Source organism: Dryobates pubescens, chromosome 4 (genome assembly GCF_014839835.1).
Source record: "Dryobates pubescens isolate bDryPub1 chromosome 4, bDryPub1.pri, whole genome shotgun sequence".
Lineage (NCBI taxonomy): Eukaryota > Metazoa > Chordata > Aves > Piciformes > Picidae > Dryobates > Dryobates pubescens.
Window position 1 is genome coordinate 45,591,471 of NC_071615.1, and position 16,913 is coordinate 45,608,383.

Here is a 16,913-nt window from a genome sequence, read left to right on the forward strand (position 1 = left end):
TGGGAAGCCTGTTCCAGTCTTCTGTCACGCTCACAGGGAAAAAAATTCTTCCTCACATTCACATGGAACTTTCTACGCCTCCACTTCTACCCATTGCCCCTTGTGCTGTCATTGGGCATCACCCAGCAGAGCCTGGCTCCATCCTCTTGGCACTCACCCTGCACATCTTTACAAACATGAATGAGGTCAGCCCTTAGTCGTCTCCTCTCCAAGCTAAAGAGCCCCAGCTCCCTCAGTCACTCCTCATAAGGAAGACATTCTACTCCCCTATCATTTTTGTGGCTCTGCACTGGACTGTCTCTAGTAGATCCCTGTCCCTCTTGAACTGAGGGCCCCCAGAACTGGACACAATATTCCAGATGAGGCCTTACCAGGGCACTCCTACTGTGGCTCAAAGGGTAATCCATCTGATACCCTCCACACTAACTGTGAGTAGAGATCTCCACATATAACACTAACATTTTAAGGAGTGCAGTGGAAAGAGAATAAAAAGAATATTGAAGTGGACAATAGTGAGGATATGCAAAACAGCTTCTTTGTTGACATGGCAGCTTTCTGCAAATACAGCTGTACTGTAATTTTCAAAGTACATTTCCCTTGATGCAAATCAAGTTCCAAGAGTTTTTTGTGGGTGCACAGAAAGAATGTATTACAACAACGAAACCTGCAGGTTAAGCATGGATGACAGCAGCCACATTTACACTACACTGAAAGAACAGCAGCTGTGTGTCAGCTAAAAATAGCAATCTTTTTGAGGATCTACCCTTTTCTCTAAGAGCCAATGAAGGGAAGACTGCAGCCACACTGCTGATGACACTGAAAACCTCTCTGAAGTACATTCAACGCTAACAAACTTACCCAACTTAAGATTTTTCTCTTGCCCACCAGCTTTTAGGAAGTCTTTCCAACTGGTTTCATTCAATAGGTTGTATAATTAAGGGTTTAGTAAAAGAAGGAAATTGTTCTGTCAGGTTCCATTAAAAATGAAAACTTTTAGAACCCAGTCTTATGAATTACTTTTTAAGCAGTCTGTATCAGCTCTGCAAAGCAAAGGCCTAATTATGGATTTCTTCAGAAGACAGACTGCCTGCAATAGCTGCAAGTATACAGGCATGCCCTAGGATAAGCAGATTTTTATATCATTTACCTAGAATATTTATGAAAGTGTTGCTCACATATAGACAGAGATGAGTGTTCAGCACCACCACGAATATAAGCTACAGTATTTCTAGAAGCCATGTGAGTCACTCATCTATCTGCACTTCTCTGCCGTTTCCTCCCCACTCCTACGGGAATGAGGTGGAGTCCGGAAAAAGAACAGTCTAGAGGAACAAGAAATTACTACTTTTCCTCCCAGCTTTGCTCAGTTTATTCCAGAGCACAGCTGGGATGCAAAAAAGGGATAGTAGTATTAACCTCCAGACTCCACAGTCCTGCCTCCAAAGGCAAGCAAGGGAGCACTGCTTGCACCTCCAGGATACCAAAGGCAGCTCTTACGCTTCTCATGCAAGTATATGGAGTCTATTAAATCTACAGAACTATTTTACATAGTTATGCATTTTGTTTGAATTTAACAAAATCCAGTAACTGAATTGTCATCTTACAAACTGAGACATAAGCATGACAAAGACATCTAACAGAAAAATAAAACTCCAGTATTTGTTCTAACTTTTCTCTGCTGGAGCAGCATAAGAAAAAGGAATAATGCAAAATACATGTGTAATTGAGATGTAAACTTAATTTCTGTACTTAATCAAACTGTAACCTTTTACAAAATGCTTCAGAAATACTGCCTGATCAAAGAGCAATAAGATACCTTACAAGTGTCAAAAGTCCTCTAAAGCTATTTTATGTTGAAGACTTCTAGAATACAGAATTCATCAGGTCGGAAAAGACCTTCGAGATCATCAAATCCAACCTATCACCCAACACCATCTAATGAGCTCAACCATGGCACTAAGTGCCTCATCCAGCCACTCCACCACCTCCCTGGGCAGCCCATTCCAACAGCTGATCACTCTGTGAAGAATTTCTTCCAAACACCCAGCCTAAACCTCCCCTGGCACAGCTTGAGACTGTGTCCTCTTGTTTTGTCATGTTTCTTGCACGTTCTATACATCCGAACAATACAGTGGTAGAGAAACTCTTGCCTGGAGCATCTTACAACCACCACAGAAAAACATAAATCAGTATCTTAATAAAAAAGAAAAAAGACTCCAGTTTCCACAATAGTCTAGGAAAAACCCCACAAACAACAACAACAAACCCCCTTCCTCCCCCCCCAGCCCCAAAACACCCCACCAACACAATCCCCCACAAAACAACAAAAACCAAGCAACAAAGCCACAGCATATAAAAGGTGAACTGAACAGTGATATTCCTAAAAACCAGAAAAGCAAATAGAAATTCCATTTCTTATTAAAGAAGGTGGAAATCAGAGGGGGGCAACATGTTCCCTGACAATTTTCTAGCTAGACTGTCACCCGTAACACTTCCCTTTTTATTAAGGCCAGACTCCACTGGTAGCAAGTTTGGGTTTGGTGCTCTCTTAGTGTACAATCCTGTAATCAACCATCCACTCTTATATTAACAAACAGTACCTGAAGGGAGTCCTCCCTTCTGTCTCACTTCAGATTTTCAAGGTACTTCATTAAAATAAGTGTATGTGCTCTGGCTGGGGGCACCTATTGATCCATCAGCTGCATCTCACAGCAGCCCCCTCCTGTCTTCTGACCAAAATGGAAGGCAGCTGGAACACCCACTCAATGGTGGAACTGGCAGTCTTACAAAATTAGCTGGAAGTCAAAACAACTGTTTCAGGCAAGAGAGAGAGAGAGAGAAAAAAAGATGCCTCTGTCCACATGTTGTTATGGATAGTTCAGGTAATCCTGCACGGATAAAGGTAGACAAACAGATGCACAGAAACCACTTTGGGTAGCGTGGCGTGGGTTTTGGACAGGGGATGGGTTGCTTTTAAAACACCAGAAGTGACAGATTACTTCTGATGAAAGTTAGAGAAGATACTATCTCAAAATAACAGCTCAATCAGAGAAGCAGGCAAAACACTTCAGCGTTTGTTAAACCCACGCAAACCCACGATTACTGAAGCTCATACACTTAAGAGGGCTTTTTGCAAGGATGACAGCTGTTAAAAATATGTTTTCATAACATGAAAAGCAAGGCTCACAGATGGGTTACAGGTATTGACATCTGTTGTCAGAGCAAAGGCAGAAAAGCCATGAATAGAATAAATAGAATAGAATAGAATAGAATAAATAGAATAGAATAGAATAGAATAGAATAGACCAGACCGGAAGAGACCTTTGAGATCATCGCGTCCAACCTATCATCCAACACCACCTAATCAACTAAACCATGGCACCAAGCACCCTATCAAGTCTCCTCCCAAACACCTCCAGTGATGGCAACTCCACCACCTCCCTGGGTAACCCATTCCAATGGCCCATCACTCTCTATATGAAAAACTTCTTCCTAGCATCCAGTCTAAACCTCCCCTGACACAGCTTGAGACTGTGCCCTCTTGTTCTGGTGATGGTTGCCTGGGAGAAGAGACCAGCCCCCACCTGGCTACAACCTCCCTTCAGGTAGCTGTAGAGAGCAGTAAGGCCTCCTCTGAGTCTCCTCTTCTCCAGGCTAAGCAACCTCAGCTCCCTCAGCTTCTCCTCACAGGGCTTGTGCTCCAAACCCCTCACCAATTTTGTTGCCCTTCTCTGAACACATTCCAGCAAGTCAACCTCCTTCTTAAACTGAGGGGCCCAGAACTGGACACAGGACTCAAGGTGTGGCCTAACCAGTGTGGTGTACAGGGGCACAATCACCTCCCTGCTCCTGCTGGCCACACTGTTCCTGATAAAAGCCAGGATGCCATTGGCCTCCTTGGCTGCCTGGGCACGCTGCTGGCTCATGTTCAGCCTATTATCAACCAGTACCCCCAGGTCCCTTTCTGCCTGGCTGCTCTCCAGCCACTCTGACCCCAGGCTGTAGCTCTGCATGGGGTTGTTGTGGCCAGGAATACTTCGAGCCTCTTTAGTTCCTTGTAGCTCAGACCATGCCCACAGCCAATTTTGTTTTCTGGCACTGAAAACTGTATTAATGACTATAATAATCACAGCACCCCTCCAAGAATAATTGCTGAAGGCAGTAATTTCAGCTGTGCACACCAGATCTAAAAGCAGAGTTGAAGAAAACAAATGTTAAAAAAATTGTTAAAAGAATCAAAGGCTCAGTCTCAGCAGCCCATTTGCTCTTTCACATGTCTACTGCCCTCTCCCAGCCCTACCCAGCCAGTTGCTGGGAGGTGAGACTGGACAGGAACAGAGCAACAACAAACCCAGAGACACAGGAAGACATCAAGCCGCTGGCACAGCCAGCACTGACATCCTGATGCTGCTTCTTCCCAAGGAGAAGAAACAGATACAGATAACTTACAGCTAGCTTGGCTGGAGCAAATGAATGACTGAAAAAATCCTAATCTTAGTTTTGCATCATCCATCAAGTTGCTTTAAAAGTGTTTTTATCAACAGTGCATGCACTCCTGTAAATTAACTACAACATGATCCTACGAAACTGCAGTGGGACAGCTGGCATAACAACTAAGAAAATTCCCTTTGGGCACACACTGGTGCATGCATACACCAAGAATTATCCCATCTCCTTTGATCTATAACAGACTGAGGGAGTTGGGGCTCTTCAGTCTGGGGAAGAGAGGGCTCTGAGGTGACCTAATTGTGGCCTTTCAGTATCTGAAGGGGGCTACAAGAAAGCTGGGGAGGGACTTTTCAGGGTGTCAGGTAATGATAGGACTAGGAGGAATAGAACAAAACTAGAAATGGGTAGATTCAGATTGGATGTTAGGAAGAAGTTCTTCCCCATGAGGGTGGTGAGACACTGGAACAGGTTGCCCAGGGAGATGGTAGAAGCCTCATCCCTGGACGTTTTTGCAGCCAGGCTGGATGTGGCTGTGAGCAACCTGATCTATGTGAGGGGTCCCTGCCCATGGCAGGGGGGTTGGAACTAGATGATCCTTGAGGTCCCTTCCAACCCTAACAATCCTATGATTCTATGTGTCTACCAATCTAGAGTCATGTGTGGCAGACCAGCACAGGAAGTGCTGATTTTATGTATCTCCTCTTTGAACACTCCTTCCTGCAATACTGCTGCTGCAGAGAAAACAAAATCAGCCTCATCATTTATTGCAAAAAACCACTAATCCACAACACACAAGGTCAGTAGAACATTTTCTTATTTTCACCATTTGGTAACCTTGCTTTTCTCACTCTTCAGTGGGTATTCTGGGGCTTGCAAATACAGGGTAGGGTCTGGGCCTCAAGGACAAATGCTATCATGCACAAGGTCATCACAGGCCTCCAGGAGGCTGTGTCCTTGAATATCAGATCACCTTGGGGTTTTCTAAAGGAGGTTTTTAAGGTCAGGCAGGATGTGGCTCTGAGCAACCTGCTGTAGTGTGAGGTGTCCCTGCCCATGGCAGGGGAAAGAAGAATCTGTCCCCATCCTCTTCAACCCCTCTATTTAGATATCTATAAGCATTTCTAATATCTCCTCAGACTTCTCCAGGCTAAAGAGCTCCATGTCTCTCAGCCTCTCCTCAAAAGAGATGTCCCAGTTCCCCAACCATCTTTGCAGCTCTCCATTGGACTCTCTGCAGTACCTGCCTCTCTTGAACCAAGGAGCCTAGAACTGGACACAATACTCAAGGTGTGGCCCGACTAGGGCAGAGTAGAGTGGTGAAGGAGAACCTTGACCTGCTGGCCACACTCTTAATGCACCCCAGGATTCCACTGACCTTTGTGACCACAAGGGCACATTGCTGGCTCCCATTAACTTACTGTTCACCAGCACTCCCAAGTCCTTTTGTGCTCATCAGCTTCCCAGCAGTCAACACCCAACTTTGGTGCATGGAGTTATTCCTCCTCAGGTGCAGAACTCCACAATTCTCCATGTTGCACTTCATAAGGTTCCCCTCTGCCCAACTCTCCAGCCTGAATGTCAATGAATGGCAGCACAGCCTTCTGGTGTGTCAGTCACACGAGTATAAGCAGAGGGTTTCCACTGTTTTATGTCACCACCACATAAATCCTCATATGCTGCCATGGTTACAAAATGTTTGCTTTTATACATTCATCTGGAATTCCCAAATGGCCCAAACCAGCAGTGGTTGGGAGTGCTCACCAGCATTCAAGAACTTGAGTCAGAAACGCACGCGGCTTCCGCTCAGACTGCTATCTGGGAAACACTACAAAAATCGAAGTGATTCATGCCATTTTGTGCCATGGAAGGGAGGAAACAAACATCACATTCAACTATTTAAAACATTCAGTGATGACTCACATCAGCTTAGGACATTTCCAGAATCAGCTGCTTTTTCTCAAATAACAAACTGCAAACATGAAGCTGTTGAGTACCTCAAGAAAATCAAGACGACTGGTCCCCTTTCAACAGAACCACTCAGCTATCACACAGAGAACAAACAGGGACAAGACTGAGTACAGGAGGTTCCATCTGATCCTAAGGAAAGCCTTTTTCACTTTGAGGGTGACAAAACACTGGAACAGGCTGCCCAGAGAGGCTGTGGAGTCTCTTTCTCTGGAGACATTCCAAACCCTTTTGGACACGTTCCTGTGAGACCTATTCAAGGTGATCCTGCTCTGGCAGGGGGCTTGGACTAGATGATCTTTTGAGATGCTTTCCACCCCTAACATTCTAGGTTTCTATGATCTTTCAAGGTCCCTTCCAACCCCTAACATTCTGTGATTCTGGGATGAATTTGGGGTGTTGTTTTTTTTGTCCCCTCAAGACAAAACACAAACCCCAAGAAGCTCTGTAGGCCAAGGTCAGAAAGCCCACTGAATGGTGATTATGCCCAGTCTGATTTAAGATGTATTTGCAAGAATCTTGGTAATCTTGCTGCAGCTCTCAGCTGTGTTACTGGGGCTTTATCTTATCCAGTATTTTGCTTGGACTCACATGGTTGCGTGATTTCTGCAGCCAGTGCTAACAAAACTTTAATCCAGTCACAGGAGCAACAAGATACAACCAATTAAGAGTGAGAAATAAAGAACAGCCCACTAAAAGCTAAGAATAGAGCAATGCATTCAAAGAAGTGTGGAAGTGTTATACAGGACTTGGTGACCTCCAGTGATTAAATGGCCATGAGGGAAGGTAATATGAGTTGAACTGAGGAAGGAAAAAGTGCCAAGCAGGAGCAATTTTATAATGTAGACTGCTTTTCCACTACCAGAAAGGCACTAGGAAGAGCACATTGTGCATAGAAGCAATTCCTGACTAACACTTCCCAACTTTGGCCATCCTAGGAAAGGAAAAGTCGCCATCACTGGAGGTTTTCAGGAGGAGACTTGATGGGGTGCTTGGTGCCGTGGGTTAGTTGTTTGGGTGGTGTTGGATTGGTTGATGGGTTGGACGCGGTGATCTTGAAGGTCTCTTCCAACCTGGTTTATTCTATGTATTCTATTCTATGTATTCTATGTAAAATGAAACTAGCTTTGAATGTCTGTCTGCTATTCACTCATAGCATTCTGATAAAGAAAACAACTAAGAAGCATTATCCAAAGGAAACACTGTATTGGGAATGACATAGTGATGGCAGCCAATACTTTATCAGAAGACCACATGAATTCTACTGTTCAAAACACAGCTCCAGTTTTGTCATCAAGAAAAATACAAGCAAATCCACTCCTTCAAAACACCCAGTCCCCATTTTTGTCATTACTGAAACTCTCCCAGCAAAGTTTTGGAAGCCAGCAATACTGAGGGCAGGAAGCTGCTGAAATCCTAAAAAGCTCCAAAATTCTCAAGCTTAGGGAAGAAAAATTGTTGCCTCTAAAAGTTTCTGCTCAGATTTTCCTATTCATTAGTCATGTGATGGTACAATCTGCCTACAGCTACAGCCCAGGCTCCACCTCACTGTCCCACCCAGGGAAGAGCATCTGGTAGGTGGGGGTAGCGTAGGGGTTGGTGAGGATGTTTTTGGTCTTTTTTTTTTCCCCCAGGATGGGGTTTGGGAAGGGAAAGTCCTAAACATATTTATTGATTTTCTTCACAACAGTTGAGATATCTTTAAAAGAAAACTTCTAATTCAGTTTTTCTCTTGCAGAAGAGTTGAAACAACATGATCCTTATAGTTTGGATACAGACGAATAGACTGCAACCACAGAAACCACAGTTCAGCTGGCTTGCTGACACATGGGATTGTTTCCATACATACCAGGGACTCAATACCATAGGCAATTGAGTAAAATTCATTCTAGTTGCTATGGTTACCATCATATTTAATGCATTTTATCTCTCTTCAGTATGTAAACACTCAGCATCACTGTATACAAATGATTCCAATTCTCCTCAAAATAGCTGCCCCATGTATTAGCATTTGCCCTTGGGGGGAGGCTAAATTCCCTGGAAGTTCTTTGAAACTCCTTACACTTCCCTTATGTCCAAAAGTAAGCTCCTTCCTGGCAACTGGAAACACTCTGGAAAACACAACTGGATAAAATCCACATAGTCACACAAACATACGCACGCTACTACAGGAGGAGAGAGCTCATCTGAACCTTCTGCAGCTGCCAAAGTCGATGCTTTCCCCAGAATTAAGCAAGGAGAAACATAGCAGCAGCCAAGAATCTTACCTGGCTGCTTCAAACCTTGTGAGGAGTCCTCAACTCGATGCCTATCAGGGAAGTAGCTCCAGGAGGGCTCTTACACATCCTTTCAGATTAAGGGCATGTCCACGTTTGCTCTTAGAGGCTCTTTTGCTATCAAATTTTCACTTCTGTTAATTAAAAGATTAAAAAGCATTTTCCTCAAGAAGCTGAGCAGCCCACAATTGAATTAGATTTCAAAAAATTATAGTGAAGTATTAATTTGGAACACTAATTAAAGTTTTAGCAGCCTAGACATTTGTGTGACTGGTTTTGGTTAATTTAGGGAGTTGGGCTGTTTGGTTTTTTGAAGTGACAGCTGAGGAAGTGGCTGAGTCTGATTTTAATTGCTGGCCACCAGAGAGCTTATTCACTCCTCCCTTTCCCACACAATCCTTGCACATTCACATCCCCTTCCTGAGCCTGCAACAGGCACTTTCATGATCCTGTTGTCCCTTCCTAACATTCCTAACATTAGCCTGGAGAAAAGGAGACTCAGGGGTGACCTTATCACTCTCTACAACTACCTGAAGGGAGGTTGTAGACAGACGGATGTTGGCCTCTTCTCCCAGGCAGCCAGTACCAGAACAAGAGGACACAGTCTCAGGCTGCACCAGGGGAGGTTTAGGTTGGATGTTAGGAAGAAGTTCTATACAGAGAGAGTGATTGGCCATTGGAATGGGCTGCCTGGGGAGGTGGTGGAGTCACCATCATTGGGGGTGTTCAGGAGGAGACTTGATGGGGTGCTTGGTGCCATGGGTTAGTTGTTTAGGTGGTGTTGGATTGGTTGATGGGTTGGAGGCGATGATCTTGAAGGTCTCTTCCAACCTGGTCTATTCTATTCTATTCTATTCTATTCTATTCTATTGTGACTTACTTGAGCCAGCTCATGATGGGCTGACAGCTGAAACAGAAGCAGTGGGAGCACTAAAACTGCTCTCTGCAGATAAAACGAAGTAAGTGCTTTCCAAACCCACACCTATCAACTGAGCTCCCCTTATCAACACTGTATCAGAACTACTTCATTCCTTGTATTTTCCTTACAATACCTCTAACAGCCTTTGTGACAACTGCACTTTGTCCCAAACTTGGGCACTATTACAATCAAGTATATCAGTCAATAAATTCTTTACAGTTAAAAAACTTATGTAGAGAAGTTGAGCTTTTCTCCTATGATTCAGTACATAAATAATTCTTAGTAAGTTGTTTTTTCCTCTAAAAAAGGTTTCACAACATAGGGATTTCACAGATTATGTTAATCAAACTGTCTCTACAAGACTAACAAGTATTTATTAAAGCATGTGGCAATTAGTCTAGAGAATTTTAGGGCCCAGTTTTCAAACAAATGCACACAAACCCAATTAGACATACAGCACTCACAGGCAACTATAGTACTATATATAGTACTATACAAACACAGCAAGGTAGTTACAACCTTGTACAACCATCCATGCATGGTTTAAAAGTTAAACTTCTGGTTTGTTCGGTTTTTTCCCCTCCAATCAAGATTATTCTGGAGTTCATCTCTTCCAAAATCTTCCTAACATTGACTTCAATTGGTGATTTCTTTAATTAAGATGACACTCCCCCCAGGAGAAGAACTTACTATCTAAATTCTAGCATTTCTAGAAGCCAACAAAATGCTTTAGAACAGAAAAATAGAATAGAATAAACCAGGTTGGAAGAGACCTTCAAGATCATTGAGTCCAACCCATCAACCAATCCAACCAACCTAAACAACTAAACCATGCAACCAAGCACCCCATCAAGCCTCCTCCTGAACACCTCCAATGATGGTGACCACCACCTCCCCAGGCAGCCTATTCCAATGGGCAATCACTCTCTCTGTATAGAACTTCTTCCTAACATCCACCCTGAACCTCCCCTGGTGCAGCCTGAGACTGTGTCCTCTTGTTCTGGTGCTGGTTGCCTGGGAGAAGAGACCAACATCCGTCTGTCTACAACCTCCCTTCAGGTAGTTGTAGACAGCAATAAGGTCACCCCTGAGTCTCCTCTTCTCCAGGCTAAGCAACCCCAGCTCCCTCAGCCTCTCCTCATAGGGCTGTGCTCCAAACCCCTCACCAACTTTGTTGCCCTTCTCTGGACTCGTTCCAGCAAGTCAACCTCCTTCCTAAACTGAGGGGCCCAGAACTGGACACAGTACTCAAGGTGCGGCCTAACCAGTGCAGTGTACAGGGGCAGAATGACCTCCCTGCTCCTGCTGGCCACACTGTTCCTGATGCAGGCCAGGATGCCATTGGCCCTCTTGGGCACACTGCAGGCTCATGTTCAGCCTACCATCGACCAGTACCCCCAGGTCCCTCTCTACCTGGCTGCTCTCAGCTACTCTGACCCCAGCCTGTAGCTCTGCATGGGGTTGCTGTGGCCAATGTGCAGAACCCAGCACTTGGATGTGTTCAATCTCCTGCCCTTGGACTCTGCCCATCTGCCCAGCCTGTCCAGGTCCCTCTGCAGAGCCTCTCTACCCTCCAGCAGATCAACTCCTGCCCCCAGCTTGGTGTCGTCAGCAAATTTACTGATGATGGACTCAATGTCCTCGTCCAGATCATTAATAAAGATGTTAAAGAGCATGGGGCCCAGTACTGATCCCTGGGGCACACCACTGGTGCCTGGCTGCCAGCTGGATGTGGCACCATTCACCACCACTCTCTGGGCTCGGCCCTCCAGCCAGTTCCTAACCCATCGCAGTGTGCTCCCATCCAAGCCATGGGCTGACAGCTTGGCCAGGAGTTTGCTATGGGGAACGGTGTCAAAGGCCTTGCTGAGGTCCAGGCAGACTACATCCACAGGCCTCCCCACATCCACCAGGCTGTCACCTGATCATAGAAGGAGATCAGGTTGGTCAGGCAGGACCTGCCCTTCCTAAACCCATGCTGGCTGGGCCTGATCCCTTGGCCATCCTGTAAGTGCTGTGTGACTGCACTCAGGATGACCTGTTCCATAATCTTTATGAAGGAGGTACTTAGAATACAGAACCAGAAAGATGGTATTAAACCTGAATACTTGTCAGCAAAACATTTAACACATTGAGAAAGATAATTTATATGTAACTAAGCCCATGAATTTTTAGAGGCAGGGGGATCTTACTGTCTGCAAATAACCAAATCCCATCCAGCAAACATGCAGGTATGAAAAAAGGAGAAGTAGCTGCACATCTTTATGCAGAATTCAGGCCACAGAACATCTTGTAACCATTTCTTGTCTACCATTTTTTTTGGCAAGGTGACTTTCATTTCATAAACTACATATATATATTTTAATACCTATATATTTATATATATAAAATACGACTATACTATATATATATATAATAAACCCATAAAATACACTGAGTTTTATGAATGCTAGAAACATTTCTAACATTTAGTAACAACAGAAAAATCATCAAGATAATAGCTTAGAGTATTCCTGTTTGTTTGTATTGTATCTCCCAAGCTGTACAGTCTTCCCCAGAAATCTCTACCCATGCAACCAGCCCACTCAAAATGTATGACCATCAAGAGAGAATGACAATGAACTCATCAATTGTTCTCTAAACTAACCCAAAATCTAGAAAGCACTCAGTCAATAAGCTCACATACCCTGTTTAAAAACCAACACACACATGAGCATGAAAATGCAACCTTTAAAGTCATGCAGATAGAAATTTTTGGAGTCTTGAATCGGCTGTTATTGCTTTCTCTCCTGGAAATTATTTCAGGTCCTAAGAAATAAAGGCTACCACTGCACCATACTAAGGAAGTGAAGATCTCCCAGGTTTCTTCTTGGACGTACACTGACACCTCATGGTCATTTATAAAACGTTTAAGGTCTGCTCCTTCTCAGTTCTGGTTTTTTCCTCTCTATTTTTTAAACTCCAATCACTTTTGCTTTTAAAAAAAAAATTGGTTCTGTTGTCCTCTTCAGAAATGTACAGAACATTATTTGGTCTATTGAAATTTTTTCCCTTAATAAAAAATACTTCGCATTCATTTTGGATGAGCAGTGCTCCAGGAGGTCTTACTCTGAACACTGAACCATGGAACACAGAAAGAAAGGTACTTCTCCAGCCTCACCACTCCAAACTATAGCGAAACAGCCACAAACTCTGTTAACTCCTTACAGAACAGACCAGAAAGAAAAATATGACAAATGTCATATGAAGAGTAAGACTAGAAGTGTCCTTCCCCAGATAACAGAAGCTAGCTCTGAACAATTTTCCAGGGCTACACAGTAGTAATTTACTCTTTGAAGTCACAGCATTGTCAGGGTTAGAAGGGACCCCAAAGATCATCTAGTTCCAAACCCCCTTCCATGGGCAGGGACACCCATGGAAGCCTTTGTAATTACACAGGATTACCTAAGAATGTGAACATAATTCACTCTATTTCAATTTATGGCTAAGTAGCAATAAGGTTTATTTAGCACTGCTGTGCCATAGAAAACACAGGTAAGAAGTGAGGTTCCTTCCAGATGCTCATTCTGGAGCAGAAGTGTGCTTTCACTTTTCCCAACAAGCTAACATGTATGAGGCCTCTGCCCTTTCTTCTGTCTTGACTGAGGCCAGAGAAAGGGAAAATGAACAAGCAACTCCCTCACAAACAAAACCCAGTCTATGTGAACAGTCAAGTCACACATCATATCTCCCAAGACTGATACACTGCCAAACTGATCCTTGCTAAATAAAATGAGAAAGCCCCCAACAGTGAAAAACATGAGAGTAAGATAAAAGCAATAAGCCTGTCAGACTTCTTTGCTGGGGGTATTATCAGACACTTCTGAAATCATGGAGAGCTAATTTTATTAGAGCTAATTAAATGAAATAAAATTCATTTATTCTGATATTATGCAGGGAGAAAACAACTCATTCTTTTGAAATGTTTACCTAAATATGCAAGACAAAGCCACTTAAAGCACATTGTGAGTTCTTCAAAATGCAAAGAAGCTCCGTTGTGTCACCTCTTCAGAGGTGCTAACACTTGAGCTTTGTTTTCTAAAGTAATTGTGGCATTCTTGAACACAATGTTTAAATATCTTGGTCAAAACCTGTGAGGCTTTGTGGGTTTTTAAAATAAAAATGTACAAAAAAACCCTTTACCTCATCTCCCTCCCATGCCTAATGGAAGAAAAAAAAGCTTCTTGAGTACTTACTCTTTATTCAATACAAGCATTGTTTTACAAGAGGAGGCTCAGGGGAGGCCTTATTGCGTTCTACAACTATCTGAAAGGAGGTTGCAGTCAGGTGAGAGTTGGTCTCTTCTTCCAGGCAACCAGCACCAGAACAGGAGGACACAGTCTTAAGCTGCACCAGGGGAAGTTTAGGCTCGAGGTGAGGAGAAAGTTCTTCACAGAAAGAGTAACTGGCCATTGGAATGTGCTGCCCAGGGAGGTGGTGAAGTCACTGTCCTTGGAGGTGTTCAAAAAAGGATTGGCTGTGGCACTTGGAGCCATGGTTTGGTTGTCACGAGGTGTTAGGTATTGTGGTATAGAATAGACTAGACTAGACTAGACTAGACCAGACCAGACCAGGTTGGAAGAGACCTTCAGGATCATCGTGTCCAACCCATCAACCAATGCAACCCACCTAAACAACTAACCCATGGCACCAAGCACCCCATCAAGTCTCCTCCTGAACACCTCCAATGATGGTGACTCCACCACCTCCCCAGGCAGCCCATTCCAATGGGCAATCACTCTCTCTGTATAGAACTTCTTCCTAACATCCAGCCTAAACCTCCCCTGGCACAGCCTGAGACTCTGTCCTCTCTTAGGTCTTTTCCAACCTGGTTGATGCTATGATACATTTATTTTGAGGTGGAATTCCTGTAGCATTAAAACCAAATCACGGAGGACAAAGATATTTGTTTTGTATCTCAGAGAAACATCCCACCAAAGCTTTGTCCCACAGGGCTCCTGGAGCACATAAACCAAGTCACCTTATTTTCCCAACACATTCCCTCCCACTCCAGCCAAAAGCAGCAGCTGGTAAATTCCATTCATCATGGAAGAGAGTATATTTTTTAGTCATTACTACCACCATCTGGTCAACACCAAGGGAATTATCACACCTATTCTCATTTCTAAAAAGATTAAGATTAGGTCATCTTGAAGTACATGAAGCACAGAATCCAACATAACACACTTTAAAGCTTATTTCACTCTGCATATGTACATTAAAGAGCTGCTACCAACATCTGCAGAGATCATACTAACTGCCATAAGCATTTGGCTTGGTAACTCAGCCAAACTTCAGACTCAGGGTTTCTGTAGCAGGTGCCAGAATTAGTTAAAGAATACAGAGGAAAAGAAAATAAAAATCAGCTATGGGTAAGATTAGGATAAAATGAATCAGTTCAACCCACACTTACAGCAATTTAAGTTACAGCACTACACTATTTTGTTGCTGCTACATGAAATTTTGCAAGGTCAAAGAAACATGCACCATGTGATTCTGCTACTCATTGCACACAAATGGAATTATGGGGGTTTGGGGGTTTATTACTATTAGCTGTCAAAAAACAGCCCAGATTTCCTGGAGTTAAACTCTCTTATCTGTATACTACAAATGTAGCTGTCTGACAACACAGTCTCCTGAATAATTTACCCTAAAACAACGATTTCCAGCCATAAACACTGGGCTAGTAAACTCCCCCTACATAAGTTAATTACTCATCCTTCACCAAGTGCAGGGTTTGGAAATATTTTAGCTAGTAGTGTATTGCTAAATAAGGATGTGCATCACTTTTGTATTTGAACAGAGCAAGACAAAGTATAACACCAACCATGGCTTTCCATTTCCCAAGTAAACCACTACTAACCATCATCTTTACAGTCACTTCATCCTCAAAAGAGATGCAAGAATCAGTGGGGGGAAACAACATTTCTACTCACCACCTGGATCCAAGACATTTTCCCCCCCCAGTAGCTTGTTTTGCATTTAAGTTGATGCAATTTACCTTGATCTTTAGCAGTAACAAGCAGTTGCACAGCTTCTCAGGGAAAACTAAAGGTTTACAAGGGAGTGGGGGAATGAAAAACAAGGTCTCCCGTGAGCCTCCTCTTCTCTAGGCTAAGCAACCCCAGCTCCCTCAGCCTCTCCTCACAGGGCTGTGCTCCAAATCCCTCCCCAGCTTTGTTGCCCTTCTCTGGACACGTTCCAGCAACTCAACATCTTTCCTAAACTGAGGGGCCCAGAACTGGACACAGTACTCAAGGTGAGGCCTAACCAGTGCTGAGTACAGGGCAGAGTTTTGCTTTACTTTGCCTAGCCACGTGCCTTTGGCTTTACCTATCAAAGATTGTTCTTAACCCATGAGTTTTTTCATTTTTACCTTTCTGAATCTCTCCCCTATGCTGCAGGAGGGAGCATGAGCAGCTGAGCGAGGCTGAGCTGCCCACAGGGATTAAACCAAGACAGAAAATGACAGAATTAAGGTAACATCCAACCTCCACACACAGAATAAAGCCACTGCTTAATTACATGTCTCTACTCCTTCAAGAGTCAGGGACATGAGTACTTTTCAATTAAGAAGTCTGCCCACAATTCCTGTTCCTCCAGATCCTATAACAGTTCAGGTATTTCCCTTACAGATGAGCTCTGTGTGGGGGAATTGGTAAAACTTCAGTCACACAACCCATGATGGGATTACACTAAATTCACTTAACCGTGTTATCCATGGAAGTAACACTAGCACTTGAAAAACCATGGGGAGAACAAGGAAATACAAACCTGAAATGCCACACAGCATTTAATGAAATTATACATAAGTTTCTTACCATGATAAATGCCACAGGACTAGGTGCAGCAGCATTTATGCAGTATGAGGAAGATTAACGACGGACTTGAAATGGCCGCAGGCAAAATTAATTCCCAGTTTACACTGACAAAAAACAAATCACCATTTAAATCCTCTTTCACTAGGATTAAATATAACCTAACAGATCATAAGATGGATACATTTTGCAGGAACAACTACTGTGATGTGGGTTTAAAGGCTGGATGCCTTCAAGAACCAGAGTTGAGGACCTCCAGGAGGACCAGAAAGGTCCAAGGGTGGACCAGAGAGTGTAATCTATGTTGTTTCATTCCCATATGCCCTGCTACCCTTTATAAACAGGTATTTCTATCTGTTCAGGCCTCTTCCTCCCTCTCTGCTCTCCTGTACATGTGGGGTCTTATCTCTGCTTGTGCAGAGGAGTTTGCAGCCTGGCTCTGGTCTT